Below are 27113 nucleotides of genomic sequence, written 5' to 3'. Positions count from 1 at the left end.
TTTTCCATGACCGTCATCAAACAAGAAATTAAAAAGCCTCTGTCCTTCAGACAGTTTGTTTGCTTTAAGTGTCTGCTCGTGGTGAGGACAAGAGAAGCATTTCTTCTCTCATGCCTTGCTTTCATGAAGTAGGCCCACCCTACAGAGCAAAGTGCGAGCAAGCGAATGGCGCAAGCTATCGTCACTTCTCTTTTCGAGCTGTCACTGAGATCTCTGGAGCACACTACGTCAGGCTGGTGAGGAATAGACAGCCTCTATTATCTCAGCTTTTCTATAAAGTGAGCCAGTAAATGCAAACACTGTGAAAAACAGCAAGCTGCATTTCTGCCCGGTCTCGAACCAGGGACCTTTCGCGTGTAAGGCGAACGTGATAACCACTACACTACAGAAACAGACACTACCTCAGGAATCTTGTTGGCGTGTATTGGGTTGGAACGCACAGACTAAGGGCCAACGTCCTTGAAGCTCAAAGTTGGGCTCTCCTTACCCGGTCTCTCTTTCTTTGGAAGACAGGAATGAGGACCACTTTTTTCCCCAAGAGGCGATTTTGAAACCATATCCTGAAATGACACTAGAAAAACTCTTTGCATGTAATGTTCCTACACTGCTGGTCCAGCCCAGAAAAGCAGTTGCAAGGAAGTCCTGCACTCCTTTATCATGTCAAAAGTGGAAAATAGCGTGCAGGGTAAGGAACCTTCTCGACATACACAGCGTCTTATAGCATTGAAAAGAAGAAAGGCTCCTATATGACAAGCAGCCTGAAAACTTCCACAGGATGGGCTCGTCCGGGATTTGAACCCGGGACCTCTCGCACCCGAAGCGAGAATCATACCCCTAGACCAACGAGCCTGAGTGGCCAGGAGACATTTTGAACAATTACTGAAGCGTCTTTCAGAAAACAGCAGGGCTATTTGGCTCGTCTCCCTATAAGTGAGCCACACAAAGTCATGTTTTCTCTCAAGTTGTTGTTTTTTCACTCCAGCAAGGAAGGGGGCAGCCAATCTCCTATCGGCCAGTGAGCAGTAAAAAGGCACAGATGAGAACAGCAAGCACTTTCTGGCACTTGTACTCCTCTGCAAGTCCTGGACCCTTGCTCCATAGACTTCCACACCAGAAGCAATGAAGGGCCCACCATTTCTTGCGCCTGAGAAAGAGGTGTTTGATATTTGGATTCAAACGCGCTCGCTCAGCGCTCGATCAGGCTCGATCAGGCGAGATTTATATGAGTGGCTCACAGGCCTGAAACATTCACCTGGGAGACCCAGAGTGGCTGACTTCCCAGTATGGCCATTGTTGGGCGAGTCTCCTCCTTTCCTCCTGCCTCAATCTAGAATTGGCTGCAAATCACAAGAGGGAGTGCAATGTCCGTGTGTAGTGCCTACTACCAGCTACCTCTCTGTCTTCCTTATGTAAATTAGAATTTTCAAGGGGGGACCATTGGCAATCTGCTCCTCCCACATAACCAGGAAGCCCTGTTGAACATGTCTGCCTGTGTTGTTGCAGGGACAGTGCCTTCTCTGCCCAAAAGGTGGCAGGAGAGCCTCACAACAAATGATGGGATCAACTGCTTATTTCGAAACCCAGCAAGGCAGTTACTGTGATGGATTGCAAATGTAATGGAAGGTGTGCCTGCGGTGTCACTTTCAGAAATACATGGAATTGTGATTGAGGGCCCAGCCTGGTGGATTTCTCTTTATTTACTACAGGTTCCCGCAAATATTGTGGTGTGTGTGGGGAATGCACTGCAAAAATTAGGAAGACTTAAGGGTGTAAATGGGACCTGTCAGAAGTGGGATTTGAACCCACGCCTCCATGAGGAGACCAGAAGGCTCAGCATCACTGAAGATCAAGCTCTCTTGAGTCTGGCGCCTTAGACCACTCGGCCATCCTGACGGCTCAGGGTGTGCTTAGTTCTGACTTTTCTGTCTGCACCTGCCAACGTTTCCACTTACAACGTTCACAGAAATGTCACAGGTGTAAAGGCCCCAACAATACAACATAGCTCACACAAAATAAAAATAGGCCCAAGAACAACCCCCAGATGATCGATGGAGATAACTTTGTTTCGTCTGCAAAGGTAAAAAAAAATTCTCGCGGCTCACCGTGTTCAAAGACCACCTCTTCTTAAACTTGCATTGAGATAATAAGGTTTTAGAGTGTGCACAAAAAAAGCATCCAATGCACAGTGTTTCTGCCCCGTCTCGAACCGGGGACCTTTCGCGTGTTAGGCGAACGTGATGACCACTACACTACAGAAACTACCTTGGTGCTTTCTACTGTTAGAGGAAAGTTTCTCTCAAGTCTTCACCCTACTTCTATTCTGCTGTATCAGCAGCGGCTCAGAATGTGCAGAACAAGTGTGAAAACCTCAGAGATATCATCCAACATGCTTGCAATTAGACGTATTCAAAACTCACTTGTGCAGGCATCGACAGGCAAATATCTGATGCCTAAATGCCAGCGAGTACAGCTTGGGAAAGCATCACCTGGGACACACTGAGACTAAGCAGGTAGGCAGATAAAGCATGGTGATCCATTTTTCTTCTGAGGTTAGAAATATGTTGTGCAACAATGCACCCAGTATAACGAGAAATAGTCAGGCATAGTGCTTTTTTAGTAGGGTTTGTATGTTTACCTCTAAAAAGGGCTCGTCCGGGATTTGAACCCGGGACCTCTCGCACCCTAAGCGAGAATCATACCCCTAGACCAACGAGCCACGCAAGAGTCACCTCTGACACGGCTCCAGGGGTTAGTGGCAGCTAGCCAGTACATGCTGCTCTGTTCTGCAATATGATTGCTGTCTTTTCCATGACCGTCATCAAACAAGAAATTAAAAAGCCTCTGTCCTTCAGACAGTTTGTTTGCTTTAAGTGTCTGCTCGTGGTGAGGACAAGAGAAGCATTTCTTCTCTCATGCCTTGCTTTCATGAAGTAGGCCCACCCTACAGAGCAAAGTGCGAGCAAGCGAATGGCGCAAGCTATCGTCACTTCTCTTTTCGAGCTGTCACTGAGATCTCTGGAGCACACTACGTCAGGCTGGTGAGGAATAGACAGCCTCTATTATCTCAGCTTTTCTATAAAGTGAGCCAGTAAATGCAAACACTGTGAAAAACAGCAAGCTGCATTTCTGCCCGGTCTCGAACCAGGGACCTTTCGCGTGTAAGGCGAACGTGATAACCACTACACTACAGAAACAGACACTACCTCAGGAATCTTGTTGGCGTGTATTGGGTTGGAACGCACAGACTAAGGGCCAACGTCCTTGAAGCTCAAAGTTGGGCTCTCCTTACCCGGTCTCTCTTTCTTTGGAAGACAGGAATGAGGACCACTTTTTTCCCCAAGAGGCGATTTTGAAACCATATCCTGAAATGACACTAGAAAAACTCTTTGCATGTAATGTTCCTACACTGCTGGTCCAGCCCAGAAAAGCAGTTGCAAGGAAGTCCTGCACTCCTTTATCATGTCAAAAGTGGAAAATAGCGTGCAGGGTAAGGAACCTTCTCGACATACACAGCGTCTTATAGCATTGAAAAGAAGAAAGGCTCCTATATGACAAGCAGCCTGAAAACTTCCACAGGATGGGCTCGTCCGGGATTTGAACCCGGGACCTCTCGCACCCGAAGCGAGAATCATACCCCTAGACCAACGAGCCTGAGTGGCCAGGAGACATTTTGAACAATTACTGAAGCGTCTTTCAGAAAACAGCAGGGCTATTTGGCTCGTCTCCCTATAAGTGAGCCACACAAAGTCATGTTTTCTCTCAAGTTGTTGTTTTTTCACTCCAGCAAGGAAGGGGGCAGCCAATCTCCTATCGGCCAGTGAGCAGTAAAAAGGCACAGATGAGAACAGCAAGCACTTTCTGGCACTTGTACTCCTCTGCAAGTCCTGGACCCTTGCTCCATAGACTTCCACACCAGAAGCAATGAAGGGCCCACCATTTCTTGCGCCTGAGAAAGAGGTGTTTGATATTTGGATTCAAACGCGCCCGCTCAGCGCTCGATCAGGCTCGATCAGGCGAGATTTATATGAGTGGCTCACAGGCCTGAAACATTCACCTGGGAGACCCAGAGTGGCTGACTTCCCAGTATGGCCATTGTTGGGCGAGTCTCCTCCTTTCCTCCTGCCTCAATCTAGAATTGGCTGCAAATCACAAGAGGGAGTGCAATGTCCGTGTGTAGTGCCTACTACCAGCTACCTCTCTGTCTTCCTTATGTAAATTAGAATTTTCAAGGGGGGACCATTGGCAATCTGCTCCTCCCACATAACCAGGAAGCCCTGTTGAACATGTCTGCCTGTGTTGTTGCAGGGACAGTGCCTTCTCTGCCAAAAAGGTGGCAGGAGAGCCTCACAACAAATGATGGGATCAACTGCTTATTTCGAAACCCAGCAAGGCAGTTACTGTGATGGATTGCCAATGTAATGGAAGGTGTGCCTGCGGTGTCACTTTCAGAAATACATGGAATTGTGATTGAGGGCCCAGCCTGGTGGATTTCTCTTTATTTACTACAGGTTCCCGCAAATATTGTGGTGTGTGTGGGGAATGCACTGCAAAAATTAGGAAGACTTAAGGGTGTAAAAGGGACCTGTAGGAAGTGGGATTTGAACCCACACCTCCATGAGGAGACCAGAAGGCTCAGCATCACTGAAGATCAAGCTCTCTTGAGTCTGGCGCCTTAGACCACTCGGCCATCCTGACGGCTCAGGGTGTGCTTAGTTCTGACTTTTCTGTCTGCACCTGCCAACGTTTCCACTTACAACGTTCACAGAAATGTCACAGGTGTAAAGGCCCCAACAATACAACATAGCTCACACAAAATAAAAATAGGCCCAAGAACAACCCCCAGATGATCGATGGAGATAACTTTGTTTCGTCTGCAAAGGTAAAAAAAAATTCTCGCGGCTCACCGTGTTCAAAGACCACCTCTTCTTAAACTTGCATTGAGATAATAAGGTTTTAGAGTGTGCACAAAAAAAGCATCCAATGCACAGTGTTTCTGCCCCGTCTCGAACCGGGGACCTTTCGCGTGTTAGGCGAACGTGATGACCACTACACTACAGAAACTACCTTGGTGCTTTTTACTGTTAGAGGAAAGTTTCTCTCAAGTCTTCACCCTACTTCTATTCTGCTGTATCAGCAGCGGCTCAGAATGTGCAGAACAAGTGTGAAAACCTCAGAGATATCATCCAACATGCTTGCAATTAGACGTATTCAAAACTCACTTGTGCAGGCATCGACAGGCAAATATCTGATGCCTAAATGCCAGCGAGTACAGCTTGGGAAAGCATGACCTGGGACACACTGAGACTAAGCAGGTAGGCAGATAAAGCATGGTGATCCATTTTTCTTCTGAGGTTAGAAATATGTTGTGCAACAATGCACCCAGTATAACGAGAAATAGTCATAGTGCTTTTTTAGTAGGGTTTGTATGTTTACCTCTAAAAAGGGCTCGTCCGGGATTTGAACCCGGGACCTCTCGCACCCTAAGCGAGAATCATACCCCTAGACCAACGAGCCACGCAAGAGTCACCTCTGACACGGCTCCAGGGGTTAGTGGCAGCTAGCCAGTACATGCTGCTCTGTTCTGCAATATGATTGCTGTCTTTTCCATGACCGTCATCAAACAAGAAATTAAAAAGCCTCTGTCCTTCAGACAGTTTGTTTGCTTTAAGTGTCTGCTCGTGGTGAGGACAAGAGAAGCATTTCTTCTCTCATGCCTTGCTTTCATGAAGTAGGCCCACCCTACAGAGCAAAGTGCGAGCAAGCGAATGGCGCAAGCTATCGTCACTTCTCTTTTCGAGCTGTCACTGAGATCTCTGGAGCACACTACGTCAGGCTGGTGAGGAATAGACAGCCTCTATTATCTCAGCTTTTCTATAAAGTGAGCCAGTAAATGCAAACACTGTGAAAAACAGCAAGCTGCATTTCTGCCCGGTCTCGAACCAGGGACCTTTCGCGTGTAAGGCGAACGTGATAACCACTACACTACAGAAACAGACACTACCTCAGGAATCTTGTTGGCGTGTATTGGGTTGGAACGCACAGACTAAGGGCCAACGTCCTTGAAGCTCAAAGTTGGGCTCTCCTTACCCGGTCTCTCTTTCTTTGGAAGACAGGAATGAGGACCACTTTTTTCCCCAAGAGGCGATTTTGAAACCATATCCTGAAATGACACTAGAAAAACTCTTTGCATGTAATGTTCCTACACTGCTGGTCCAGCCCAGAAAAGCAGTTGCAAGGAAGTCCTGCACTCCTTTATCATGTCAAAAGTGGAAAATAGCGTGCAGGGTAAGGAACCTTCTCGACATACACAGCGTCTTATAGCATTGAAAAGAAGAAAGGCTCCTATATGACAAGCAGCCTGAAAACTTCCACAGGATGGGCTCGTCCGGGATTTGAACCCGGGACCTCTCGCACCCGAAGCGAGAATCATACCCCTAGACCAACGAGCCTGAGTGGCCAGGAGACATTTTGAACAATTACTGAAGCGTCTTTCAGAAAACAGCAGGGCTATTTGGCTCGTCTCCCTATAAGTGAGCCACACAAAGTCATGTTTTCTCTCAAGTTGTTGTTTTTTCACTCCAGCAAGGAAGGGGGCAGCCAATCTCCTATCGGCCAGTGAGCAGTAAAAAGGCACAGATGAGAACAGCAAGCACTTTCTGGCACTTGTACTCCTCTGCAAGTCCTGGACCCTTGCTCCATAGACTTCCACACCAGAAGCAATGAAGGGCCCACCATTTCTTGCGCCTGAGAAAGAGGTGTTTGATATTTGGATTCAAACGCGCTCGCTCAGCGCTCGATCAGGCTCGATCAGGCGAGATTTATATGAGTGGCTCACAGGCCTGAAACATTCACCTGGGAGACCCAGAGTGGCTGACTTCCCAGTATGGCCATTGTTGGGCGAGTCTCCTCCTTTCCTCCTGCCTCAATCTAGAATTGGCTGCAAATCACAAGAGGGAGTGCAATGTCCGTGTGTAGTGCCTACTACCAGCTACCTCTCTGTCTTCCTTATGTAAATTAGAATTTTCAAGGGGGGACCATTGGCAATCTGCTCCTCCCACATAACCAGGAAGCCCTGTTGAACATGTCTGCCTGTGTTGTTGCAGGGACAGTGCCTTCTCTGCCCAAAAGGTGGCAGGAGAGCCTCACAACAAATGATGGGATCAACTGCTTATTTCGAAACCCAGCAAGGCAGTTACTGTGATGGATTGCAAATGTAATGGAAGGTGTGCCTGCGGTGTCACTTTCAGAAATACATGGAATTGTGTTTGAGGGCCCAGCCTGGTGGATTTCTCTTTATTTACTACAGGTTCCCGCAAATATTGTGGTGTGTGTGGGGAATGCACTGCAAAAATTAGGAAGACTTAAGGGTGTAAAAGGGACCTGTCAGAAGTGGGATTTGAACCCACGCCTCCATGAGGAGACCAGAAGGCTCAGCATCACTGAAGATCAAGCTCTCTTGAGTCTGGCGCCTTAGACCACTCGGCCATCCTGACGGCTCAGGGTGTGCTTAGTTCTGACTTTTCTGTCTGCACCTGCCAACGTTTCCACTTACAACGTTCACAGAAATGTCACAGGTGTAAAGGCCCCAACAATACAACATAGCTCACACAAAATAAAAATAGGCCCAAGAACAACCCCCAGATGATCGATGGAGATAACTTTGTTTCGTCTGCAAAGGTAAAAAAAAATTCTCGCGGCTCACCGTGTTCAAAGACCACCTCTTCTTAAACTTGCATTGAGATAATAAGGTTTTAGAGTGTGCACAAAAAAAGCATCCAATGCACAGTGTTTCTGCCCCGTCTCGAACCGGGGACCTTTCGCGTGTTAGGCGAACGTGATGACCACTACACTACAGAAACTACCTTGGTGCTTTCTACTGTTAGAGGAAAGTTTCTCTCAAGTCTTCACCCTACTTCTATTCTGCTGTATCAGCAGCGGCTCAGAATGTGCAGAACAAGTGTGAAAACCTCAGAGATATCATCCAACATGCTTGCAATTAGACGTATTCAAAACTCACTTGTGCAGGCATCGACAGGCAAATATCTGATGCCTAAATGCCAGCGAGTACAGCTTGGGAAAGCATCACCTGGGACACACTGAGACTAAGCAGGTAGGCAGATAAAGCATGGTGATCCATTTTTCTTCTGAGGTTAGAAATATGTTGTGCAACAATGCACCCAGTATAACGAGAAATAGTCAGGCATAGTGCTTTTTTAGTAGGGTTTGTATGTTTACCTCTAAAAAGGGCTCGTCCGGGATTTGAACCCGGGACCTCTCGCACCCTAAGCGAGAATCATACCCCTAGACCAACGAGCCACGCAAGAGTCACCTCTGACACGGCTCCAGGGGTTAGTGGCAGCTAGCCAGTACATGCTGCTCTGTTCTGCAATATGATTGCTGTCTTTTCCATGACCGTCATCAAACAAGAAATTAAAAAGCCTCTGTCCTTCAGACAGTTTGTTTGCTTTAAGTGTCTGCTCGTGGTGAGGACAAGAGAAGCATTTCTTCTCTCATGCCTTGCTTTCATGAAGTAGGCCCACCCTACAGAGCAAAGTGCGAGCAAGCGAATGGCGCAAGCTATCGTCACTTCTCTTTTCGAGCTGTCACTGAGATCTCTGGAGCACACTACGTCAGGCTGGTGAGGAATAGACAGCCTCTATTATCTCAGCTTTTCTATAAAGTGAGCCAGTAAATGCAAACACTGTGAAAAACAGCAAGCTGCATTTCTGCCCGGTCTCGAACCAGGGACCTTTCGCGTGTAAGGCGAACGTGATAACCACTACACTACAGAAACAGACACTACCTCAGGAATCTTGTTGGCGTGTATTGGGTTGGAACGCACAGACTAAGGGCCAACGTCCTTGAAGCTCAAAGTTGGGCTCTCCTTACCCGGTCTCTCTTTCTTTGGAAGACAGGAATGAGGACCACTTTTTTCCCCAAGAGGCGATTTTGAAACCATATCCTGAAATGACACTAGAAAAACTCTTTGCATGTAATGTTCCTACACTGCTGGTCCAGCCCAGAAAAGCAGTTGCAAGGAAGTCCTGCACTCCTTTATCATGTCAAAAGTGGAAAATAGCGTGCAGGGTAAGGAACCTTCTCGACATACACAGCGTCTTATAGCATTGAAAAGAAGAAAGGCTCCTATATGACAAGCAGCCTGAAAACTTCCACAGGATGGGCTCGTCCGGGATTTGAACCCGGGACCTCTCGCACCCGAAGCGAGAATCATACCCCTAGACCAACGAGCCTGAGTGGCCAGGAGACATTTTGAACAATTACTGAAGCGTCTTTCAGAAAACAGCAGGGCTATTTGGCTCGTCTCCCTATAAGTGAGCCACACAAAGTCATGTTTTCTCTCAAGTTGTTGTTTTTTCACTCCAGCAAGGAAGGGGGCAGCCAATCTCCTATCGGCCAGTGAGCAGTAAAAAGGCACAGATGAGAACAGCAAGCACTTTCTGGCACTTGTACTCCTCTGCAAGTCCTGGACCCTTGCTCCATAGACTTCCACACCAGAAGCAATGAAGGGCCCACCATTTCTTGCGCCTGAGAAAGAGGTGTTTGATATTTGGATTCAAACGCGCCCGCTCAGCGCTCGATCAGGCTCGATCAGGCGAGATTTATATGAGTGGCTCACAGGCCTGAAACATTCACCTGGGAGACCCAGAGTGGCTGACTTCCCAGTATGGCCATTGTTGGGCGAGTCTCCTCCTTTCCTCCTGCCTCAATCTAGAATTGGCTGCAAATCACAAGAGGGAGTGCAATGTCCGTGTGTAGTGCCTACTACCAGCTACCTCTCTGTCTTCCTTATGTAAATTAGAATTTTCAAGGGGGGACCATTGGCAATCTGCTCCTCCCACATAACCAGGAAGCCCTGTTGAACATGTCTGCCTGTGTTGTTGCAGGGACAGTGCCTTCTCTGCCAAAAAGGTGGCAGGAGAGCCTCACAACAAATGATGGGATCAACTGCTTATTTCGAAACCCAGCAAGGCAGTTACTGTGATGGATTGCCAATGTAATGGAAGGTGTGCCTGCGGTGTCACTTTCAGAAATACATGGAATTGTGATTGAGGGCCCAGCCTGGTGGATTTCTCTTTATTTACTACAGGTTCCCGCAAATATTGTGGTGTGTGTGGGGAATGCACTGCAAAAATTAGGAAGACTTAAGGGTGTAAAAGGGACCTGTAGGAAGTGGGATTTGAACCCACGCCTCCATGAGGAGACCAGAAGGCTCAGCATCACTGAAGATCAAGCTCTCTTGAGTCTGGCGCCTTAGACCACTCGGCCATCCTGACGGCTCAGGGTGTGCTTAGTTCTGACTTTTCTGTCTGCACCTGCCAACGTTTCCACTTACAACGTTCACAGAAATGTCACAGGTGTAAAGGCCCCAACAATACAACATAGCTCACACAAAATAAAAATAGGCCCAAGAACAACCCCCAGATGATCGATGGAGATAACTTTGTTTCGTCTGCAAAGGTAAAAAAAAATTCTCGCGGCTCACCGTGTTCAAAGACCACCTCTTCTTAAACTTGCATTGAGATAATAAGGTTTTAGAGTGTGCACAAAAAAAGCATCCAATGCACAGTGTTTCTGCCCCGTCTCGAACCGGGGACCTTTCGCGTGTTAGGCGAACGTGATGACCACTACACTACAGAAACTACCTTGGTGCTTTCTACTGTTAGAGGAAAGTTTCTCTCAAGTCTTCACCCTACTTCTATTCTGCTGTATCAGCAGCGGCTCAGAATGTGCAGAACAAGTGTGAAAACCTCAGAGATATCATCCAACATGCTTGCAATTAGACGTATTCAAAACTCACTTGTGCAGGCATCGACAGGCAAATATCTGATGCCTAAATGCCAGCGAGTACAGCTTGGGAAAGCATGACCTGGGACACACTGAGACTAAGCAGGTAGGCAGATAAAGCATGGTGATCCATTTTTCTTCTGAGGTTAGAAATATGTTGTGCAACAATGCACCCAGTATAACGAGAAATAGTCATAGTGCTTTTTTAGTAGGGTTTGTATGTTTACCTCTAAAAAGGGCTCGTCCGGGATTTGAACCCGGGACCTCTCGCACCCTAAGCGAGAATCATACCCCTAGACCAACGAGCCACGCAAGAGTCACCTCTGACACGGCTCCAGGGGTTAGTGGCAGCTAGCCAGTACATGCTGCTCTGTTCTGCAATATGATTGCTGTCTTTTCCATGACCGTCATCAAACAAGAAATTAAAAAGCCTATGTCCTTCAGACAGTTTGTTTGCTTTAAGTGTCTGCTCGTGGTGAGGACAAGAGAAGCATTTCTTCTCTCATGCCTTGCTTTCATGAAGTAGGCCCACCCTACAGAGCAAAGTGCGAGCAAGCGAATGGCGCAAGCTATCGTCACTTCTCTTTTCGAGCTGTCACTGAGATCTCTGGAGCACACTACGTCAGGCTGGTGAGGAATAGACAGCCTCTATTATCTCAGCTTTTCTATAAAGTGAGCCAGTAAATGCAAACACTGTGAAAAACAGCAAGCTGCATTTCTGCCCGGTCTCGAACCAGGGACCTTTCGCGTGTAAGGCGAACGTGATAACCACTACACTACAGAAACAGACACTACCTCAGGAATCTTGTTGGCGTGTATTGGGTTGGAACGCACAGACTAAGGGCCAACGTCCTTGAAGCTCAAAGTTGGGCTCTCCTTACCCGGTCTCTCTTTCTTTGGAAGACAGGAATGAGGACCACTTTTTTCCCCAAGAGGCGATTTTGAAACCATATCCTGAAATGACACTAGAAAAACTCTTTGCATGTAATGTTCCTACACTGCTGGTCCAGCCCAGAAAAGCAGTTGCAAGGAAGTCCTGCACTCCTTTATCATGTCAAAAGTGGAAAATAGCGTGCAGGGTAAGGAACCTTCTCGACATACACAGCGTCTTATAGCATTGAAAAGAAGAAAGGCTCCTATATAACAAGCAGCCTGAAAACTTCCACAGGATGGGCTCGTCCGGGATTTGAACCCGGGACCTCTCGCACCCGAAGCGAGAATCATACCCCTAGACCAACGAGCCTGAGTGGCCAGGAGACATTTTGAACAATTACTGAAGCGTCTTTCAGAAAACAGCAGGGCTATTTGGCTCGTCTCCCTATAAGTGAGCCACACAAAGTCATGTTTTCTCTCAAGTTGTTGTTTTTTCACTCCAGCAAGGAAGGGGGCAGCCAATCTCCTATCGGCCAGTGAGCAGTAAAAAGGCACAGATGAGAACAGCAAGCACTTTCTGGCACTTGTACTCCTCTGCAAGTCCTGGACCCTTGCTCCATAGACTTCCACACCAGAAGCAATGAAGGGCCCACCATTTCTTGCGCCTGAGAAAGAGGTGTTTGATATTTGGATTCAAACGCGCTCGCTCAGCGCTCGATCAGGCTCGATCAGGCGAGATTTATATGAGTGGCTCACAGGCCTGAAACATTCACCTGGGAGACCCAGAGTGGCTGACTTCCCAGTATGGCCATTGTTGGGCGAGTCTCCTCCTTTCCTCCTGCCTCAATCTAGAATTGGCTGCAAATCACAAGAGGGAGTGCAATGTCCGTGTGTAGTGCCTACTACCAGCTACCTCTCTGTCTTCCTTATGTAAATTAGAATTTTCAAGGGGGGACCATTGGCAATCTGCTCCTCCCACATAACCAGGAAGCCCTGTTGAACATGTCTGCCTGTGTTGTTGCAGGGACAGTGCCTTCTCTGCCCAAAAGGTGGCAGGAGAGCCTCACAACAAATGATGGGATCAACTGCTTATTTCGAAACCCAGCAAGGCAGTTACTGTGATGGATTGCAAATGTAATGGAAGGTGTGCCTGCGGTGTCACTTTCAGAAATACATGGAATTGTGTTTGAGGGCCCAGCCTGGTGGATTTCTCTTTATTTACTACAGGTTCCCGCAAATATTGTGGTGTGTGTGGGGAATGCACTGCAAAAATTAGGAAGACTTAAGGGTGTAAAAGGGACCTGTCAGAAGTGGGATTTGAACCCACGCCTCCATGAGGAGACCAGAAGGCTCAGCATCACTGAAGATCAAGCTCTCTTGAGTCTGGCGCCTTAGACCACTCGGCCATCCTGACGGCTCAGGGTGTGCTTAGTTCTGACTTTTCTGTCTGCACCTGCCAACGTTTCCACTTACAACGTTCACAGAAATGTCACAGGTGTAAAGGCCCCAACAATACAACATAGCTCACACAAAATAAAAATAGGCCCAAGAACAACCCCCAGATGATCGATGGAGATAACTTTGTTTCGTCTGCAAAGGTAAAAAAAAATTCTCGCGGCTCACCGTGTTCAAAGACCACCTCTTCTTAAACTTGCATTGAGATAATAAGGTTTTAGAGTGTGCACAAAAAAAGCATCCAATGCACAGTGTTTCTGCCCCGTCTCGAACCGGGGACCTTTCGCGTGTTAGGCGAACGTGATGACCACTACACTACAGAAACTACCTTGGTGCTTTCTACTGTTAGAGGAAAGTTTCTCTCAAGTCTTCACCCTACTTCTATTCTGCTGTATCAGCAGCGGCTCAGAATGTGCAGAACAAGTGTGAAAACCTCAGAGATATCATCCAACATGCTTGCAATTAGACGTATTCAAAACTCACTTGTGCAGGCATCGACAGGCAAATATCTGATGCCTAAATGCCAGCGAGTACAGCTTGGGAAAGCATCACCTGGGACACACTGAGACTAAGCAGGTAGGCAGATAAAGCATGGTGATCCATTTTTCTTCTGAGGTTAGAAATATGTTGTGCAACAATGCACCCAGTATAACGAGAAATAGTCAGGCATAGTGCTTTTTTAGTAGGGTTTGTATGTTTACCTCTAAAAAGGGCTCGTCCGGGATTTGAACCCGGGACCTCTCGCACCCTAAGCGAGAATCATACCCCTAGACCAACGAGCCACGCAAGAGTCACCTCTGACACGGCTCCAGGGGTTAGTGGCAGCTAGCCAGTACATGCTGCTCTGTTCTGCAATATGATTGCTGTCTTTTCCATGACCGTCATCAAACAAGAAATTAAAAAGCCTCTGTCCTTCAGACAGTTTGTTTGCTTTAAGTGTCTGCTCGTGGTGAGGACAAGAGAAGCATTTCTTCTCTCATGCCTTGCTTTCATGAAGTAGGCCCACCCTACAGAGCAAAGTGCGAGCAAGCGAATGGCGCAAGCTATCGTCACTTCTCTTTTCGAGCTGTCACTGAGATCTCTGGAGCACACTACGTCAGGCTGGTGAGGAATAGACAGCCTCTATTATCTCAGCTTTTCTATAAAGTGAGCCAGTAAATGCAAACACTGTGAAAAACAGCAAGCTGCATTTCTGCCCGGTCTCGAACCAGGGACCTTTCGCGTGTAAGGCGAACGTGATAACCACTACACTACAGAAACAGACACTACCTCAGGAATCTTGTTGGCGTGTATTGGGTTGGAACGCACAGACTAAGGGCCAACGTCCTTGAAGCTCAAAGTTGGGCTCTCCTTACCCGGTCTCTCTTTCTTTGGAAGACAGGAATGAGGACCACTTTTTTCCCCAAGAGGCGATTTTGAAACCATATCCTGAAATGACACTAGAAAAACTCTTTGCATGTAATGTTCCTACACTGCTGGTCCAGCCCAGAAAAGCAGTTGCAAGGAAGTCCTGCACTCCTTTATCATGTCAAAAGTGGAAAATAGCGTGCAGGGTAAGGAACCTTCTCGACATACACAGCGTCTTATAGCATTGAAAAGAAGAAAGGCTCCTATATGACAAGCAGCCTGAAAACTTCCACAGGATGGGCTCGTCCGGGATTTGAACCCGGGACCTCTCGCACCCGAAGCGAGAATCATACCCCTAGACCAACGAGCCTGAGTGGCCAGGAGACATTTTGAACAATTACTGAAGCGTCTTTCAGAAAACAGCAGGGCTATTTGGCTCGTCTCCCTATAAGTGAGCCACACAAAGTCATGTTTTCTCTCAAGTTGTTGTTTTTTCACTCCAGCAAGGAAGGGGGCAGCCAATCTCCTATCGGCCAGTGAGCAGTAAAAAGGCACAGATGAGAACAGCAAGCACTTTCTGGCACTTGTACTCCTCTGCAAGTCCTGGACCCTTGCTCCATAGACTTCCACACCAGAAGCAATGAAGGGCCCACCATTTCTTGCGCCTGAGAAAGAGGTGTTTGATATTTGGATTCAAACGCGCCCGCTCAGCGCTCGATCAGGCTCGATCAGGCGAGATTTATATGAGTGGCTCACAGGCCTGAAACATTCACCTGGGAGACCCAGAGTGGCTGACTTCCCAGTATGGCCATTGTTGGGCGAGTCTCCTCCTTTCCTCCTGCCTCAATCTAGAATTGGCTGCAAATCACAAGAGGGAGTGCAATGTCCGTGTGTAGTGCCTACTACCAGCTACCTCTCTGTCTTCCTTATGTAAATTAGAATTTTCAAGGGGGGACCATTGGCAATCTGCTCCTCCCACATAACCAGGAAGCCCTGTTGAACATGTCTGCCTGTGTTGTTGCAGGGACAGTGCCTTCTCTGCCCAAAAGGTGGCAGGAGAGCCTCACAACAAATGATGGGATCAACTGCTTATTTCGAAACCCAGCAAGGCAGTTACTGTGATGGATTGCAAATGTAATGGAAGGTGTGCCTGCGGTGTCACTTTCAGAAATACATGGAATTGTGTTTGAGGGCCCAGCCTGGTGGATTTCTCTTTATTTACTACAGGTTCCCGCAAATATTGTGGTGTGTGTGGGGAATGCACTGCAAAAATTAGGAAGACTTAAGGGTGTAAAAGGGACCTGTCAGAAGTGGGATTTGAACCCACGCCTCCATGAGGAGACCAGAAGGCTCAGCATCACTGAAGATCAAGCTCTCTTGAGTCTGGCGCCTTAGACCACTCGGCCATCCTGACGGCTCAGGGTGTGCTTAGTTCTGACTTTTCTGTCTGCACCTGCCAACGTTTCCACTTACAACGTTCACAGAAATGTCACAGGTGTAAAGGCCCCAACAATACAACATAGCTCACACAAAATAAAAATAGGCCCAAGAACAACCCCCAGATGATCGATGGAGATAACTTTGTTTCGTCTGCAAAGGTAAAAAAAAATTCTCGCGGCTCACCGTGTTCAAAGACCACCTCTTCTTAAACTTGCATTGAGATAATAAGGTTTTAGAGTGTGCACAAAAAAAGCATCCAATGCACAGTGTTTCTGCCCCGTCTCGAACCGGGGACCTTTCGCGTGTTAGGCGAACGTGATGACCACTACACTACAGAAACTACCTTGGTGCTTTCTACTGTTAGAGGAAAGTTTCTCTCAAGTCTTCACCCTACTTCTATTCTGCTGTATCAGCAGCGGCTCAGAATGTGCAGAACAAGTGTGAAAACCTCAGAGATATCATCCAACATGCTTGCAATTAGACGTATTCAAAACTCACTTGTGCAGGCATCGACAGGCAAATATCTGATGCCTAAATGCCAGCGAGTACAGCTTGGGAAAGCATCACCTGGGACACACTGAGACTAAGCAGGTAGGCAGATAAAGCATGGTGATCCATTTTTCTTCTGAGGTTAGAAATATGTTGTGCAACAATGCACCCAGTATAACGAGAAATAGTCAGGCATAGTGCTTTTTTAGTAGGGTTTGTATGTTTACCTCTAAAAAGGGCTCGTCCGGGATTTGAACCCGGGACCTCTCGCACCCTAAGCGAGAATCATACCCCTAGACCAACGAGCCACGCAAGAGTCACCTCTGACACGGCTCCAGGGGTTAGTGGCAGCTAGCCAGTACATGCTGCTCTGTTCTGCAATATGATTGCTGTCTTTTCCATGACCGTCATCAAACAAGAAATTAAAAAGCCTCTGTCCTTCAGACAGTTTGTTTGCTTTAAGTGTCTGCTCGTGGTGAGGACAAGAGAAGCATTTCTTCTCTCATGCCTTGCTTTCATGAAGTAGGCCCACCCTACAGAGCAAAGTGCGAGCAAGCGAATGGCGCAAGCTATCGTCACTTCTCTTTTCGAGCTGTCACTGAGATCTCTGGAGCACACTACGTCAGGCTGGTGAGGAATAGACAGCCTCTATTATCTCAGCTTTTCTATAAAGTGAGCCAGTAAATGCAAACACTGTGAAAAACAGCAAGCTGCATTTCTGCCCGGTCTCGAACCAGGGACCTTTCGCGTGTAAGGCGAACGTGATAACCACTACACTACAGAAACAGACACTACCTCAGGAATCTTGTTGGCGTGTATTGGGTTGGAACGCACAGACTAAGGGCCAACGTCCTTGAAGCTCAAAGTTGGGCTCTCCTTACCCGGTCTCTCTTTCTTTGGAAGACAGGAATGAGGACCACTTTTTTCCCCAAGAGGCGATTTTGAAACCATATCCTGAAATGACACTAGAAAAACTCTTTGCATGTAATGTTCCTACACTGCTGGTCCAGCCCAGAAAAGCAGTTGCAAGGAAGTCCTGCACTCCTTTATCATGTCAAAAGTGGAAAATAGCGTGCAGGGTAAGGAACCTTCTCGACATACACAGCGTCTTATAGCATTGAAAAGAAGAAAGGCTCCTATATGACAAGCAGCCTGAAAACTTCCACAGGATGGGCTCGTCCGGGATTTGAACCCGGGACCTCTCGCACCCGAAGCGAGAATCATACCCCTAGACCAACGAGCCTGAGTGGCCAGGAGACATTTTGAACAATTACTGAAGCGTCTTTCAGAAAACAGCAGGGCTATTTGGCTCGTCTCCCTATAAGTGAGCCACACAAAGTCATGTTTTCTCTCAAGTTGTTGTTTTTTCACTCCAGCAAGGAAGGGGGCAGCCAATCTCCTATCGGCCAGTGAGCAGTAAAAAGGCACAGATGAGAACAGCAAGCACTTTCTGGCACTTGTACTCCTCTGCAAGTCCTGGACCCTTGCTCCATAGACTTCCACACCAGAAGCAATGAAGGGCCCACCATTTCTTGCGCCTGAGAAAGAGGTGTTTGATATTTGGATTCAAACGCGCCCGCTCAGCGCTCGATCAGGCTCGATCAGGCGAGATTTATATGAGTGGCTCACAGGCCTGAAACATTCACCTGGGAGACCCAGAGTGGCTGACTTCCCAGTATGGCCATTGTTGGGCGAGTCTCCTCCTTTCCTCCTGCCTCAATCTAGAATTGGCTGCAAATCACAAGAGGGAGTGCAATGTCCGTGTGTAGTGCCTACTACCAGCTACCTCTCTGTCTTCCTTATGTAAATTAGAATTTTCAAGGGGGGACCATTGGCAATCTGCTCCTCCCACATAACCAGGAAGCCCTGTTGAACATGTCTGCCTGTGTTGTTGCAGGGACAGTGCCTTCTCTGCCAAAAAGGTGGCAGGAGAGCCTCACAACAAATGATGGGATCAACTGCTTATTTCGAAACCCAGCAAGGCAGTTACTGTGATGGATTGCCAATGTAATGGAAGGTGTGCCTGCGGTGTCACTTTCAGAAATACATGGAATTGTGATTGAGGGCCCAGCCTGGTGGATTTCTCTTTATTTACTACAGGTTCCCGCAAATATTGTGGTGTGTGTGGGGAATGCACTGCAAAAATTAGGAAGACTTAAGGGTGTAAAAGGGACCTGTAGGAAGTGGGATTTGAACCCACGCCTCCATGAGGAGACCAGAAGGCTCAGCATCACTGAAGATCAAGCTCTCTTGAGTCTGGCGCCTTAGACCACTCGGCCATCCTGACGGCTCAGGGTGTGCTTAGTTCTGACTTTTCTGTCTGCACCTGCCAACGTTTCCACTTACAACGTTCACAGAAATGTCACAGGTGTAAAGGCCCCAACAATACAACATAGCTCACACAAAATAAAAATAGGCCCAAGAACAACCCCCAGATGATCGATGGAGATAACTTTGTTTCGTCTGCAAAGGTAAAAAAAAATTCTCGCGGCTCACCGTGTTCAAAGACCACCTCTTCTTAAACTTGCATTGAGATAATAAGGTTTTAGAGTGTGCACAAAAAAAGCATCCAATGCACAGTGTTTCTGCCCCGTCTCGAACCGGGGACCTTTCGCGTGTTAGGCGAACGTGATGACCACTACACTACAGAAACTACCTTGGTGCTTTCTACTGTTAGAGGAAAGTTTCTCTCAAGTCTTCACCCTACTTCTATTCTGCTGTATCAGCAGCGGCTCAGAATGTGCAGAACAAGTGTGAAAACCTCAGAGATATCATCCAACATGCTTGCAATTAGACGTATTCAAAACTCACTTGTGCAGGCATCGACAGGCAAATATCTGATGCCTAAATGCCAGCGAGTACAGCTTGGGAAAGCATGACCTGGGACACACTGAGACTAAGCAGGTAGGCAGATAAAGCATGGTGATCCATTTTTCTTCTGAGGTTAGAAATATGTTGTGCAACAATGCACCCAGTATAACGAGAAATAGTCATAGTGCTTTTTTAGTAGGGTTTGTATGTTTACCTCTAAAAAGGGCTCGTCCGGGATTTGAACCCGGGACCTCTCGCACCCTAAGCGAGAATCATACCCCTAGACCAACGAGCCACGCAAGAGTCACCTCTGACACGGCTCCAGGGGTTAGTGGCAGCTAGCCAGTACATGCTGCTCTGTTCTGCAATATGATTGCTGTCTTTTCCATGACCGTCATCAAACAAGAAATTAAAAAGCCTATGTCCTTCAGACAGTTTGTTTGCTTTAAGTGTCTGCTCGTGGTGAGGACAAGAGAAGCATTTCTTCTCTCATGCCTTGCTTTCATGAAGTAGGCCCACCCTACAGAGCAAAGTGCGAGCAAGCGAATGGCGCAAGCTATCGTCACTTCTCTTTTCGAGCTGTCACTGAGATCTCTGGAGCACACTACGTCAGGCTGGTGAGGAATAGACAGCCTCTATTATCTCAGCTTTTCTATAAAGTGAGCCAGTAAATGCAAACACTGTGAAAAACAGCAAGCTGCATTTCTGCCCGGTCTCGAACCAGGGACCTTTCGCGTGTAAGGCGAACGTGATAACCACTACACTACAGAAACAGACACTACCTCAGGAATCTTGTTGGCGTGTATTGGGTTGGAACGCACAGACTAAGGGCCAACGTCCTTGAAGCTCAAAGTTGGGCTCTCCTTACCCGGTCTCTCTTTCTTTGGAAGACAGGAATGAGGACCACTTTTTTCCCCAAGAGGCGATTTTGAAACCATATCCTGAAATGACACTAGAAAAACTCTTTGCATGTAATGTTCCTACACTGCTGGTCCAGCCCAGAAAAGCAGTTGCAAGGAAGTCCTGCACTCCTTTATCATGTCAAAAGTGGAAAATAGCGTGCAGGGTAAGGAACCTTCTCGACATACACAGCGTCTTATAGCATTGAAAAGAAGAAAGGCTCCTATATAACAAGCAGCCTGAAAACTTCCACAGGATGGGCTCGTCCGGGATTTGAACCCGGGACCTCTCGCACCCGAAGCGAGAATCATACCCCTAGACCAACGAGCCTGAGTGGCCAGGAGACATTTTGAACAATTACTGAAGCGTCTTTCAGAAAACAGCAGGGCTATTTGGCTCGTCTCCCTATAAGTGAGCCACACAAAGTCATGTTTTCTCTCAAGTTGTTGTTTTTTCACTCCAGCAAGGAAGGGGGCAGCCAATCTCCTATCGGCCAGTGAGCAGTAAAAAGGCACAGATGAGAACAGCAAGCACTTTCTGGCACTTGTACTCCTCTGCAAGTCCTGGACCCTTGCTCCATAGACTTCCACACCAGAAGCAATGAAGGGCCCACCATTTCTTGCGCCTGAGAAAGAGGTGTTTGATATTTGGATTCAAACGCGCTCGCTCAGCGCTCGATCAGGCGAGATCAGGCGAGATTTATATGAGTGGCTCACAGGCCTGAAACATTCACCTGGGAGACCCAGAGTGGCTGACTTCCCAGTATGGCCATTGTTGGGCGAGTCTCCTCCTTTCCTCCTGCCTCAATCTAGAATTGGCTGCAAATCACAAGAGGGAGTGCAATGTCCGTGTGTAGTGCCTACTACCAGCTACCTCTCTGTCTTCCTTATGTAAATTAGAATTTTCAAGGGGGGACCATTGGCAATCTGCTCCTCCCACATAACCAGGAAGCCCTGTTGAACATGTCTGCCTGTGTTGTTGCAGGGACAGTGCCTTCTCTGCCCAAAAGGTGGCAGGAGAGCCTCACAACAAATGATGGGATCAACTGCTTATTTCGAAACCCAGCAAGGCAGTTACTGTGATGGATTGCAAATGTAATGGAAGGTGTGCCTGCGGTGTCACTTTCAGAAATACATGGAATTGTGATTGAGGGCCCAGCCTGGTGGATTTCTCTTTATTTACTACAGGTTCCCGCAAATATTGTGGTGTGTGTGGGGAATGCACTGCAAAAATTAGGAAGACTTAAGGGTGTAAAAGGGACCTGTCAGAAGTGGGATTTGAACCCACGCCTCCATGAGGAGACCAGAAGGCTCAGCATCACTGAAGATCAAGCTCTCTTGAGTCTGGCGCCTTAGACCACTCGGCCATCCTGACGGCTCAGGGTGTGCTTAGTTCTGACTTTTCTGTCTGCACCTGCCAACGTTTCCACTTACAACGTTCACAGAAATGTCACAGGTGTAAAGGCCCCAACAATACAACATAGCTCACACAAAATAAAAATAGGCCCAAGAACAACCCCCAGATGATCGATGGAGATAACTTTGTTTCGTCTGCAAAGGTAAAAAAAAATTCTCGCGGCTCACCGTGTTCAAAGACCACCTCTTCTTAAACTTGCATTGAGATAATAAGGTTTTAGAGTGTGCACAAAAAAAGCATCCAATGCACAGTGTTTCTGCCCCGTCTCGAACCGGGGACCTTTCGCGTGTTAGGCGAACGTGATGACCACTACACTACAGAAACTACCTTGGTGCTTTCTACTGTTAGAGGAAAGTTTCTCTCAAGTCTTCACCCTACTTCTATTCTGCTGTATCAGCAGCGGCTCAGAATGTGCAGAACAAGTGTGAAAACCTCAGAGATATCATCCAACATGCTTGCAATTAGACGTATTCAAAACTCACTTGTGCAGGCATCGACAGGCAAATATCTGATGCCTAAATGCCAGCGAGTACAGCTTGGGAAAGCATCACCTGGGACACACTGAGACTAAGCAGGTAGGCAGATAAAGCATGGTGATCCATTTTTCTTCTGAGGTTAGAAATATGTTGTGCAACAATGCACCCAGTATAACGAGAAATAGTCAGGCATAGTGCTTTTTTAGTAGGGTTTGTATGTTTACCTCTAAAAAGGGCTCGTCCGGGATTTGAACCCGGGACCTCTCGCACCCTAAGCGAGAATCATACCCCTAGACCAACGAGCCACACAAGAGTCACCTCTGACACGGCTCCAGGGGTTAGTGGCAGCTAGCCAGTACATGCTGCTCTGTTCTGCAATATGATTGCTGTCTTTTCCATGACCGTCATCAAACAAGAAATTAAAAAGCCTCTGTCCTTCAGACAGTTTGTTTGCTTTAAGTGTCTGCTCGTGGTGAGGACAAGAGAAGCATTTCTTCTCTCATGCCTTGCTTTCATGAAGTAGGCCCACCCTACAGAGCAAAGTGCGAGCAAGCGAATGGCGCAAGCTATCGTCACTTCTCTTTTCGAGCTGTCACTGAGATCTCTGGAGCACACTACGTCAGGCTGGTGAGGAATAGACAGCCTCTATTATCTCAGCTTTTCTATAAAGTGAGCCAGTAAATGCAAACACTGTGAAAAACAGCAAGCTGCATTTCTGCCCGGTCTCGAACCAGGGACCTTTCGCGTGTAAGGCGAACGTGATAACCACTACACTACAGAAACAGACACTACCTCAGGAATCTTGTTGGCGTGTATTGGGTTGGAACGCACAGACTAAGGGCCAACGTCCTTGAAGCTCAAAGTTGGGCTCTCCTTACCCGGTCTCTCTTTCTTTGGAAGACAGGAATGAGGACCACTTTTTTCCCCAAGAGGCGATTTTGAAACCATATCCTGAAATGACACTAGAAAAACTCTTTGCATGTAATGTTCCTACACTGCTGGTCCAGCCCAGAAAAGCAGTTGCAAGGAAGTCCTGCACTCCTTTATCATGTCAAAAGTGGAAAATAGCGTGCAGGGTAAGGAACCTTCTCGACATACACAGCGTCTTATAGCATTGAAAAGAAGAAAGGCTCCTATATGACAAGCAGTCTGAAAACTTCCACAGGATGGGCTCGTCCGGGATTTGAACCCGGGACCTCTCGCACCCGAAGCGAGAATCATACCCCTAGACCAACGAGCCTGAGTGGCCAGGAGACATTTTGAACAATTACTGAAGCGTCTTTCAGAAAACAGCAGGGCTATTTGGCTCGTCTCCCTATAAGTGAGCCACACAAAGTCATGTTTTCTCTCAAGTTGTTGTTTTTTCACTCCAGCAAGGAAGGGGGCAGCCAATCTCCTATCGGCCAGTGAGCAGTAAAAAGGCACAGATGAGAACAGCAAGCACTTTCTGGCACTTGTACTCCTCTGCAAGTCCTGGACCCTTGCTCCATAGACTTCCACACCAGAAGCAATGAAGGGCCCACCATTTCTTGCGCCTGAGAAAGAGGTGTTTGATATTTGGATTCAAACGCGCCCGCTCAGCGCTCGATCAGGCTCGATCAGGCTCGATCAGGCGAGATTTATATGAGTGGCTCACAGGCCTGAAACATTCACCTGGGAGACCCAGAGTGGCTGACTTCCCAGTATGGCCATTGTTGGGCGAGTCTCCTCCTTTCCTCCTGCCTCAATCTAGAATTGGCTGCAAATCACAAGAGGGAGTGCAATGTCCGTGTGTAGTGCCTACTACCAGCTACCTCTCTGTCTTCCTTATGTAAATTAGAATTTTCAAGGGGGGACCATTGGCAATCTGCTCCTCCCACATAACCAGGAAGCCCTGTTGAACATGTCTGCCTGTGTTGTTGCAGGGACAGTGCCTTCTCTGCCAAAAAGGTGGCAGGAGAGCCTCACAACAAATGATGGGATCAACTGCTTATTTCGAAACCCAGCAAGGCAGTTACTGTGATGGATTGCAAATGTAATGGAAGGTGTGCCTGAGGTGTCACTTTCAGAAATACATGGAATTGTGATTGAGGGCCCAGCCTGGTGGATTTCTCTTTATTTACTACAGGTTCCCGCAAATATTGTGGTGTGTGTGGGGAATGCACTGCAAAAATTAGGAAGACTTAAGGGTGTAAAAGGGACCTGTCAGAAGTGGGATTTGAACCCACGCCTCCATGAGGAGACCAGAAGGCTCAGCATCACTGAAGATCAAGCTCTCTTGAGTCTGGCGCCTTAGACCACTCGGCCATCCTGACGGCTCAGGGTGTGCTTAGTTCTGACTTTTCTGTCTGCACCTGCCAACGTTTCCACTTACAACGTTCACAGAAATGTCACAGGTGTAAAGGCCCCAACAATACAACATAGCTCACACAAAATAAAAATAGGCCCAAGAACAACCCCCAGATGATCGATGGAGATAACTTTGTTTCGTCTGCAAAGGTAAAAAAAAATTCTCGCGGCTCACTGTGTTCAAAGACCACCTCTTCTTAAACTTGCATTGAGATAATAAGGTTTTAGAGTGTGCACAAAAAAAGCATCCAATGCACAGTGTTTCTGCCCCGTCTCGAACCGGGGACCTTTCGCGTGTTAGGCGAACGTGATGACCACTACACTACAGAAACTACCTTGGTGCTTTCTACTGTTAGAGGAAAGTTTCTCTCAAGTCTTCACCCTACTTCTATTCTGCTGTATCAGCAGCGGCTCAGAATGTGCAGAACAAGTGTGAAAACCTCAGAGATATCATCCAACATGCTTGCAATTAGACGTATTCAAAACTCACTTGTGCAGGCATCGACAGGCAAATATCTGATGCCTAAATGCCAGCGAGTACAGCTTGGGAAAGCATGACCTGGGACACACTGAGACTAAGCAGGTAGGCAGATAAAGCATGGTGATCCATTTTTCTTCTGAGGTTAGAAATATGTTGTGCAACAATGCACCCAGTATAACGAGAAATAGTCATAGTGCTTTTTTAGTAGGGTTTGTATGTTTACCTCTAAAAAGGGCTCGTCCGGGATTTGAACCCGGGACCTCTCGCACCCTAAGCGAGAATCATACCCCTAGACCAACGAGCCACGCAAGAGTCACCTCTGACACGGCTCCAGGGGTTAGTGGCAGCTAGCCAGTACATGCTGCTCTGTTCTGCAATATGATTGCTGTCTTTTCCATGACCGTCATCAAACAAGAAATTAAAAAGCCTATGTCCTTCAGACAGTTTGTTTGCTTTAAGTGTCTGCTCGTGGTGAGGACAAGAGAAGCATTTCTTCTCTCATGCCTTGCTTTCATGAAGTAGGCCCACCCTACAGAGCAAAGTGCGAGCAAGCGAATGGCGCAAGCTATCGTCACTTCTCTTTTCGAGCTGTCACTGAGATCTCTGGAGCACACTACGTCAGGCTGGTGAGGAATAGACAGCCTCTATTATCTCAGCTTTTCTATAAAGTGAGCCAGTAAATGCAAACACTGTGAAAAACAGCAAGCTGCATTTCTGCCCGGTCTCGAACCAGGGACCTTTCGCGTGTAAGGCGAACGTGATAACCACTACACTACAGAAACAGACACTACCTCAGGAATCTTGTTGGCGTGTATTGGGTTGGAACGCACAGACTAAGGGCCAACGTCCTTGAAGCTCAAAGTTGGGCTCTCCTTACCCGGTCTCTCTTTCTTTGGAAGACAGGAATGAGGACCACTTTTTTCCCCAAGAGGCGATTTTGAAACCATATCCTGAAATGACACTAGAAAAACTCTTTGCATGTAATGTTCCTACACTGCTGGTCCAGCCCAGAAAAGCAGTTGCAAGGAAGTCCTGCACTCCTTTATCATGTCAAAAGTGGAAAATAGCGTGCAGGGTAAGGAACCTTCTCGACATACACAGCGTCTTATAGCATTGAAAAGAAGAAAGGCTCCTATATAACAAGCAGCCTGAAAACTTCCACAGGATGGGCTCGTCCGGGATTTGAACCCGGGACCTCTCGCACCCGAAGCGAGAATCATACCCCTAGACCAACGAGCCTGAGTGGCCAGGAGACATTTTGAACAATTACTGAAGCGTCTTTCAGAAAACAGCAGGGCTATTTGGCTCGTCTCCCTATAAGTGAGCCACACAAAGTCATGTTTTCTCTCAAGTTGTTGTTTTTTCACTCCAGCAAGGAAGGGGGCAGCCAATCTCCTATCGGCCAGTGAGCAGTAAAAAGGCACAGATGAGAACAGCAAGCACTTTCTGGCACTTGTACTCCTCTGCAAGTCCTGGACCCTTGCTCCATAGACTTCCACACCAGAAGCAATGAAGGGCCCACCATTTCTTGCGCCTGAGAAAGAGGTGTTTGATATTTGGATTCAAACGCGCTCGCTCAGCGCTCGATCAGGCTCGATCAGGCGAGATTTATATGAGTGGCTCACAGGCCTGAAACATTCACCTGGGAGACCCAGAGTGGCTGACTTCCCAGTATGGCCATTGTTGGGCGAGTCTCCTCCTTTCCTCCTGCCTCAATCTAGAATTGGCTGCAAATCACAAGAGGGAGTGCAATGTCCGTGTGTAGTGCCTACTACCAGCTACCTCTCTGTCTTCCTTATGTAAATTAGAATTTTCAAGGGGGGACCATTGGCAATCTGCTCCTCCCACATAACCAGGAAGCCCTGTTGAACATGTCTGCCTGTGTTGTTGCAGGGACAGTGCCTTCTCTGCCCAAAAGGTGGCAGGAGAGCCTCACAACAAATGATGGGATCAACTGCTTATTTCGAAACCCAGCAAGGCAGTTACTGTGATGGATTGCAAATGTAATGGAAGGTGTGCCTGCGGTGTCACTTTCAGAAATACATGGAATTGTGATTGAGGGCCCAGCCTGGTGGATTTCTCTTTATTTACTACAGGTTCCCGCAAATATTGTGGTGTGTGTGGGGAATGCACTGCAAAAATTAGGAAGACTTAAGGGTGTAAAAGGGACCTGTCAGAAGTGGGATTTGAACCCACGCCTCCATGAGGAGACCAGAAGGCTCAGCATCACTGAAGATCAAGCTCTCTTGAGTCTGGCGCCTTAGACCACTCGGCCATCCTGACGGCTCAGG

At 47.5% G+C, this 27113-nt stretch overlaps 48 non-coding genes across 48 annotated transcripts; all 48 read right to left on the bottom strand.

The window, feature by feature from the left end:
• Positions 1–319: 319 nt before the first annotated feature.
• On the bottom strand, positions 320–392 carry TRNAV-UAC (transfer RNA valine (anticodon UAC)). Its single transcript has one exon. It is a non-coding gene; the product is annotated as a tRNA-Val (tRNA).
• A 385-nt stretch (positions 393–777) lies between these two features.
• TRNAP-CGG (transfer RNA proline (anticodon CGG)) lies at positions 778–849 on the bottom strand. Its single transcript has one exon. It is a non-coding gene; the product is annotated as a tRNA-Pro (tRNA).
• Positions 850–1781: 932 nt separating this feature from the next.
• On the bottom strand, positions 1782–1893 carry TRNAL-CAA (transfer RNA leucine (anticodon CAA)). The gene is made up of 2 exons: positions 1856–1893; positions 1782–1827 (listed from the first exon to the last, which is right to left on the bottom strand). It is a non-coding gene; the product is annotated as a tRNA-Leu (tRNA).
• Positions 1894–2186: 293 nt separating this feature from the next.
• On the bottom strand, positions 2187–2259 carry TRNAV-AAC (transfer RNA valine (anticodon AAC)). The gene has a single exon. It is a non-coding gene; the product is annotated as a tRNA-Val (tRNA).
• Positions 2260–2644: 385 nt separating this feature from the next.
• Positions 2645–2716, bottom strand: TRNAP-AGG (transfer RNA proline (anticodon AGG)). Its single transcript has one exon. It is a non-coding gene; the product is annotated as a tRNA-Pro (tRNA).
• A 405-nt stretch (positions 2717–3121) lies between these two features.
• TRNAV-UAC (transfer RNA valine (anticodon UAC)) lies at positions 3122–3194 on the bottom strand. Its single transcript has one exon. It is a non-coding gene; the product is annotated as a tRNA-Val (tRNA).
• A 385-nt stretch (positions 3195–3579) lies between these two features.
• TRNAP-CGG (transfer RNA proline (anticodon CGG)) lies at positions 3580–3651 on the bottom strand. Its single transcript has one exon. It is a non-coding gene; the product is annotated as a tRNA-Pro (tRNA).
• A 932-nt stretch (positions 3652–4583) lies between these two features.
• Positions 4584–4695, bottom strand: TRNAL-CAA (transfer RNA leucine (anticodon CAA)). Its single transcript has 2 exons — positions 4658–4695; positions 4584–4629 (listed from the first exon to the last, which is right to left on the bottom strand). It is a non-coding gene; the product is annotated as a tRNA-Leu (tRNA).
• A 293-nt stretch (positions 4696–4988) lies between these two features.
• On the bottom strand, positions 4989–5061 carry TRNAV-AAC (transfer RNA valine (anticodon AAC)). Its single transcript has one exon. It is a non-coding gene; the product is annotated as a tRNA-Val (tRNA).
• A 381-nt stretch (positions 5062–5442) lies between these two features.
• On the bottom strand, positions 5443–5514 carry TRNAP-AGG (transfer RNA proline (anticodon AGG)). The gene has a single exon. It is a non-coding gene; the product is annotated as a tRNA-Pro (tRNA).
• A 405-nt stretch (positions 5515–5919) lies between these two features.
• TRNAV-UAC (transfer RNA valine (anticodon UAC)) lies at positions 5920–5992 on the bottom strand. The gene has a single exon. It is a non-coding gene; the product is annotated as a tRNA-Val (tRNA).
• A 385-nt stretch (positions 5993–6377) lies between these two features.
• TRNAP-CGG (transfer RNA proline (anticodon CGG)) lies at positions 6378–6449 on the bottom strand. Its single transcript has one exon. It is a non-coding gene; the product is annotated as a tRNA-Pro (tRNA).
• Positions 6450–7381: 932 nt separating this feature from the next.
• TRNAL-CAA (transfer RNA leucine (anticodon CAA)) lies at positions 7382–7493 on the bottom strand. The gene is made up of 2 exons: positions 7456–7493; positions 7382–7427 (listed from the first exon to the last, which is right to left on the bottom strand). It is a non-coding gene; the product is annotated as a tRNA-Leu (tRNA).
• A 293-nt stretch (positions 7494–7786) lies between these two features.
• On the bottom strand, positions 7787–7859 carry TRNAV-AAC (transfer RNA valine (anticodon AAC)). The gene has a single exon. It is a non-coding gene; the product is annotated as a tRNA-Val (tRNA).
• Positions 7860–8244: 385 nt separating this feature from the next.
• On the bottom strand, positions 8245–8316 carry TRNAP-AGG (transfer RNA proline (anticodon AGG)). Its single transcript has one exon. It is a non-coding gene; the product is annotated as a tRNA-Pro (tRNA).
• A 405-nt stretch (positions 8317–8721) lies between these two features.
• Positions 8722–8794, bottom strand: TRNAV-UAC (transfer RNA valine (anticodon UAC)). The gene has a single exon. It is a non-coding gene; the product is annotated as a tRNA-Val (tRNA).
• Positions 8795–9179: 385 nt separating this feature from the next.
• TRNAP-CGG (transfer RNA proline (anticodon CGG)) lies at positions 9180–9251 on the bottom strand. The gene has a single exon. It is a non-coding gene; the product is annotated as a tRNA-Pro (tRNA).
• A 932-nt stretch (positions 9252–10183) lies between these two features.
• TRNAL-CAA (transfer RNA leucine (anticodon CAA)) lies at positions 10184–10295 on the bottom strand. The gene is made up of 2 exons: positions 10258–10295; positions 10184–10229 (listed from the first exon to the last, which is right to left on the bottom strand). It is a non-coding gene; the product is annotated as a tRNA-Leu (tRNA).
• A 293-nt stretch (positions 10296–10588) lies between these two features.
• On the bottom strand, positions 10589–10661 carry TRNAV-AAC (transfer RNA valine (anticodon AAC)). Its single transcript has one exon. It is a non-coding gene; the product is annotated as a tRNA-Val (tRNA).
• A 381-nt stretch (positions 10662–11042) lies between these two features.
• On the bottom strand, positions 11043–11114 carry TRNAP-AGG (transfer RNA proline (anticodon AGG)). The gene has a single exon. It is a non-coding gene; the product is annotated as a tRNA-Pro (tRNA).
• Positions 11115–11519: 405 nt separating this feature from the next.
• Positions 11520–11592, bottom strand: TRNAV-UAC (transfer RNA valine (anticodon UAC)). The gene has a single exon. It is a non-coding gene; the product is annotated as a tRNA-Val (tRNA).
• A 385-nt stretch (positions 11593–11977) lies between these two features.
• On the bottom strand, positions 11978–12049 carry TRNAP-CGG (transfer RNA proline (anticodon CGG)). Its single transcript has one exon. It is a non-coding gene; the product is annotated as a tRNA-Pro (tRNA).
• Positions 12050–12981: 932 nt separating this feature from the next.
• TRNAL-CAA (transfer RNA leucine (anticodon CAA)) lies at positions 12982–13093 on the bottom strand. Its single transcript has 2 exons — positions 13056–13093; positions 12982–13027 (listed from the first exon to the last, which is right to left on the bottom strand). It is a non-coding gene; the product is annotated as a tRNA-Leu (tRNA).
• Positions 13094–13386: 293 nt separating this feature from the next.
• On the bottom strand, positions 13387–13459 carry TRNAV-AAC (transfer RNA valine (anticodon AAC)). The gene has a single exon. It is a non-coding gene; the product is annotated as a tRNA-Val (tRNA).
• A 385-nt stretch (positions 13460–13844) lies between these two features.
• On the bottom strand, positions 13845–13916 carry TRNAP-AGG (transfer RNA proline (anticodon AGG)). Its single transcript has one exon. It is a non-coding gene; the product is annotated as a tRNA-Pro (tRNA).
• Positions 13917–14321: 405 nt separating this feature from the next.
• On the bottom strand, positions 14322–14394 carry TRNAV-UAC (transfer RNA valine (anticodon UAC)). The gene has a single exon. It is a non-coding gene; the product is annotated as a tRNA-Val (tRNA).
• A 385-nt stretch (positions 14395–14779) lies between these two features.
• On the bottom strand, positions 14780–14851 carry TRNAP-CGG (transfer RNA proline (anticodon CGG)). The gene has a single exon. It is a non-coding gene; the product is annotated as a tRNA-Pro (tRNA).
• Positions 14852–15783: 932 nt separating this feature from the next.
• Positions 15784–15895, bottom strand: TRNAL-CAA (transfer RNA leucine (anticodon CAA)). The gene is made up of 2 exons: positions 15858–15895; positions 15784–15829 (listed from the first exon to the last, which is right to left on the bottom strand). It is a non-coding gene; the product is annotated as a tRNA-Leu (tRNA).
• Positions 15896–16188: 293 nt separating this feature from the next.
• On the bottom strand, positions 16189–16261 carry TRNAV-AAC (transfer RNA valine (anticodon AAC)). Its single transcript has one exon. It is a non-coding gene; the product is annotated as a tRNA-Val (tRNA).
• A 385-nt stretch (positions 16262–16646) lies between these two features.
• On the bottom strand, positions 16647–16718 carry TRNAP-AGG (transfer RNA proline (anticodon AGG)). The gene has a single exon. It is a non-coding gene; the product is annotated as a tRNA-Pro (tRNA).
• Positions 16719–17123: 405 nt separating this feature from the next.
• On the bottom strand, positions 17124–17196 carry TRNAV-UAC (transfer RNA valine (anticodon UAC)). The gene has a single exon. It is a non-coding gene; the product is annotated as a tRNA-Val (tRNA).
• A 385-nt stretch (positions 17197–17581) lies between these two features.
• Positions 17582–17653, bottom strand: TRNAP-CGG (transfer RNA proline (anticodon CGG)). Its single transcript has one exon. It is a non-coding gene; the product is annotated as a tRNA-Pro (tRNA).
• A 932-nt stretch (positions 17654–18585) lies between these two features.
• On the bottom strand, positions 18586–18697 carry TRNAL-CAA (transfer RNA leucine (anticodon CAA)). The gene is made up of 2 exons: positions 18660–18697; positions 18586–18631 (listed from the first exon to the last, which is right to left on the bottom strand). It is a non-coding gene; the product is annotated as a tRNA-Leu (tRNA).
• Positions 18698–18990: 293 nt separating this feature from the next.
• TRNAV-AAC (transfer RNA valine (anticodon AAC)) lies at positions 18991–19063 on the bottom strand. Its single transcript has one exon. It is a non-coding gene; the product is annotated as a tRNA-Val (tRNA).
• Positions 19064–19444: 381 nt separating this feature from the next.
• TRNAP-AGG (transfer RNA proline (anticodon AGG)) lies at positions 19445–19516 on the bottom strand. Its single transcript has one exon. It is a non-coding gene; the product is annotated as a tRNA-Pro (tRNA).
• Positions 19517–19921: 405 nt separating this feature from the next.
• TRNAV-UAC (transfer RNA valine (anticodon UAC)) lies at positions 19922–19994 on the bottom strand. Its single transcript has one exon. It is a non-coding gene; the product is annotated as a tRNA-Val (tRNA).
• Positions 19995–20379: 385 nt separating this feature from the next.
• TRNAP-CGG (transfer RNA proline (anticodon CGG)) lies at positions 20380–20451 on the bottom strand. The gene has a single exon. It is a non-coding gene; the product is annotated as a tRNA-Pro (tRNA).
• Positions 20452–21383: 932 nt separating this feature from the next.
• TRNAL-CAA (transfer RNA leucine (anticodon CAA)) lies at positions 21384–21495 on the bottom strand. Its single transcript has 2 exons — positions 21458–21495; positions 21384–21429 (listed from the first exon to the last, which is right to left on the bottom strand). It is a non-coding gene; the product is annotated as a tRNA-Leu (tRNA).
• Positions 21496–21788: 293 nt separating this feature from the next.
• On the bottom strand, positions 21789–21861 carry TRNAV-AAC (transfer RNA valine (anticodon AAC)). Its single transcript has one exon. It is a non-coding gene; the product is annotated as a tRNA-Val (tRNA).
• Positions 21862–22246: 385 nt separating this feature from the next.
• On the bottom strand, positions 22247–22318 carry TRNAP-AGG (transfer RNA proline (anticodon AGG)). The gene has a single exon. It is a non-coding gene; the product is annotated as a tRNA-Pro (tRNA).
• A 405-nt stretch (positions 22319–22723) lies between these two features.
• TRNAV-UAC (transfer RNA valine (anticodon UAC)) lies at positions 22724–22796 on the bottom strand. The gene has a single exon. It is a non-coding gene; the product is annotated as a tRNA-Val (tRNA).
• Positions 22797–23181: 385 nt separating this feature from the next.
• Positions 23182–23253, bottom strand: TRNAP-CGG (transfer RNA proline (anticodon CGG)). The gene has a single exon. It is a non-coding gene; the product is annotated as a tRNA-Pro (tRNA).
• A 942-nt stretch (positions 23254–24195) lies between these two features.
• On the bottom strand, positions 24196–24307 carry TRNAL-CAA (transfer RNA leucine (anticodon CAA)). The gene is made up of 2 exons: positions 24270–24307; positions 24196–24241 (listed from the first exon to the last, which is right to left on the bottom strand). It is a non-coding gene; the product is annotated as a tRNA-Leu (tRNA).
• A 293-nt stretch (positions 24308–24600) lies between these two features.
• TRNAV-AAC (transfer RNA valine (anticodon AAC)) lies at positions 24601–24673 on the bottom strand. Its single transcript has one exon. It is a non-coding gene; the product is annotated as a tRNA-Val (tRNA).
• A 381-nt stretch (positions 24674–25054) lies between these two features.
• Positions 25055–25126, bottom strand: TRNAP-AGG (transfer RNA proline (anticodon AGG)). The gene has a single exon. It is a non-coding gene; the product is annotated as a tRNA-Pro (tRNA).
• A 405-nt stretch (positions 25127–25531) lies between these two features.
• TRNAV-UAC (transfer RNA valine (anticodon UAC)) lies at positions 25532–25604 on the bottom strand. The gene has a single exon. It is a non-coding gene; the product is annotated as a tRNA-Val (tRNA).
• A 385-nt stretch (positions 25605–25989) lies between these two features.
• TRNAP-CGG (transfer RNA proline (anticodon CGG)) lies at positions 25990–26061 on the bottom strand. Its single transcript has one exon. It is a non-coding gene; the product is annotated as a tRNA-Pro (tRNA).
• Positions 26062–26993: 932 nt separating this feature from the next.
• TRNAL-CAA (transfer RNA leucine (anticodon CAA)) lies at positions 26994–27105 on the bottom strand. The gene is made up of 2 exons: positions 27068–27105; positions 26994–27039 (listed from the first exon to the last, which is right to left on the bottom strand). It is a non-coding gene; the product is annotated as a tRNA-Leu (tRNA).
• Positions 27106–27113: the final 8 nt, after the last annotated feature.

The sequence above is a fragment of the Lissotriton vulgaris genome, chromosome 10 (assembly GCF_964263255.1).
Source record: "Lissotriton vulgaris chromosome 10, aLisVul1.2, whole genome shotgun sequence".
NCBI classification, from domain to species: domain Eukaryota; kingdom Metazoa; phylum Chordata; class Amphibia; order Caudata; family Salamandridae; genus Lissotriton; species Lissotriton vulgaris.
This window is presented reverse-complemented; position numbering and strand designations above follow the sequence as displayed.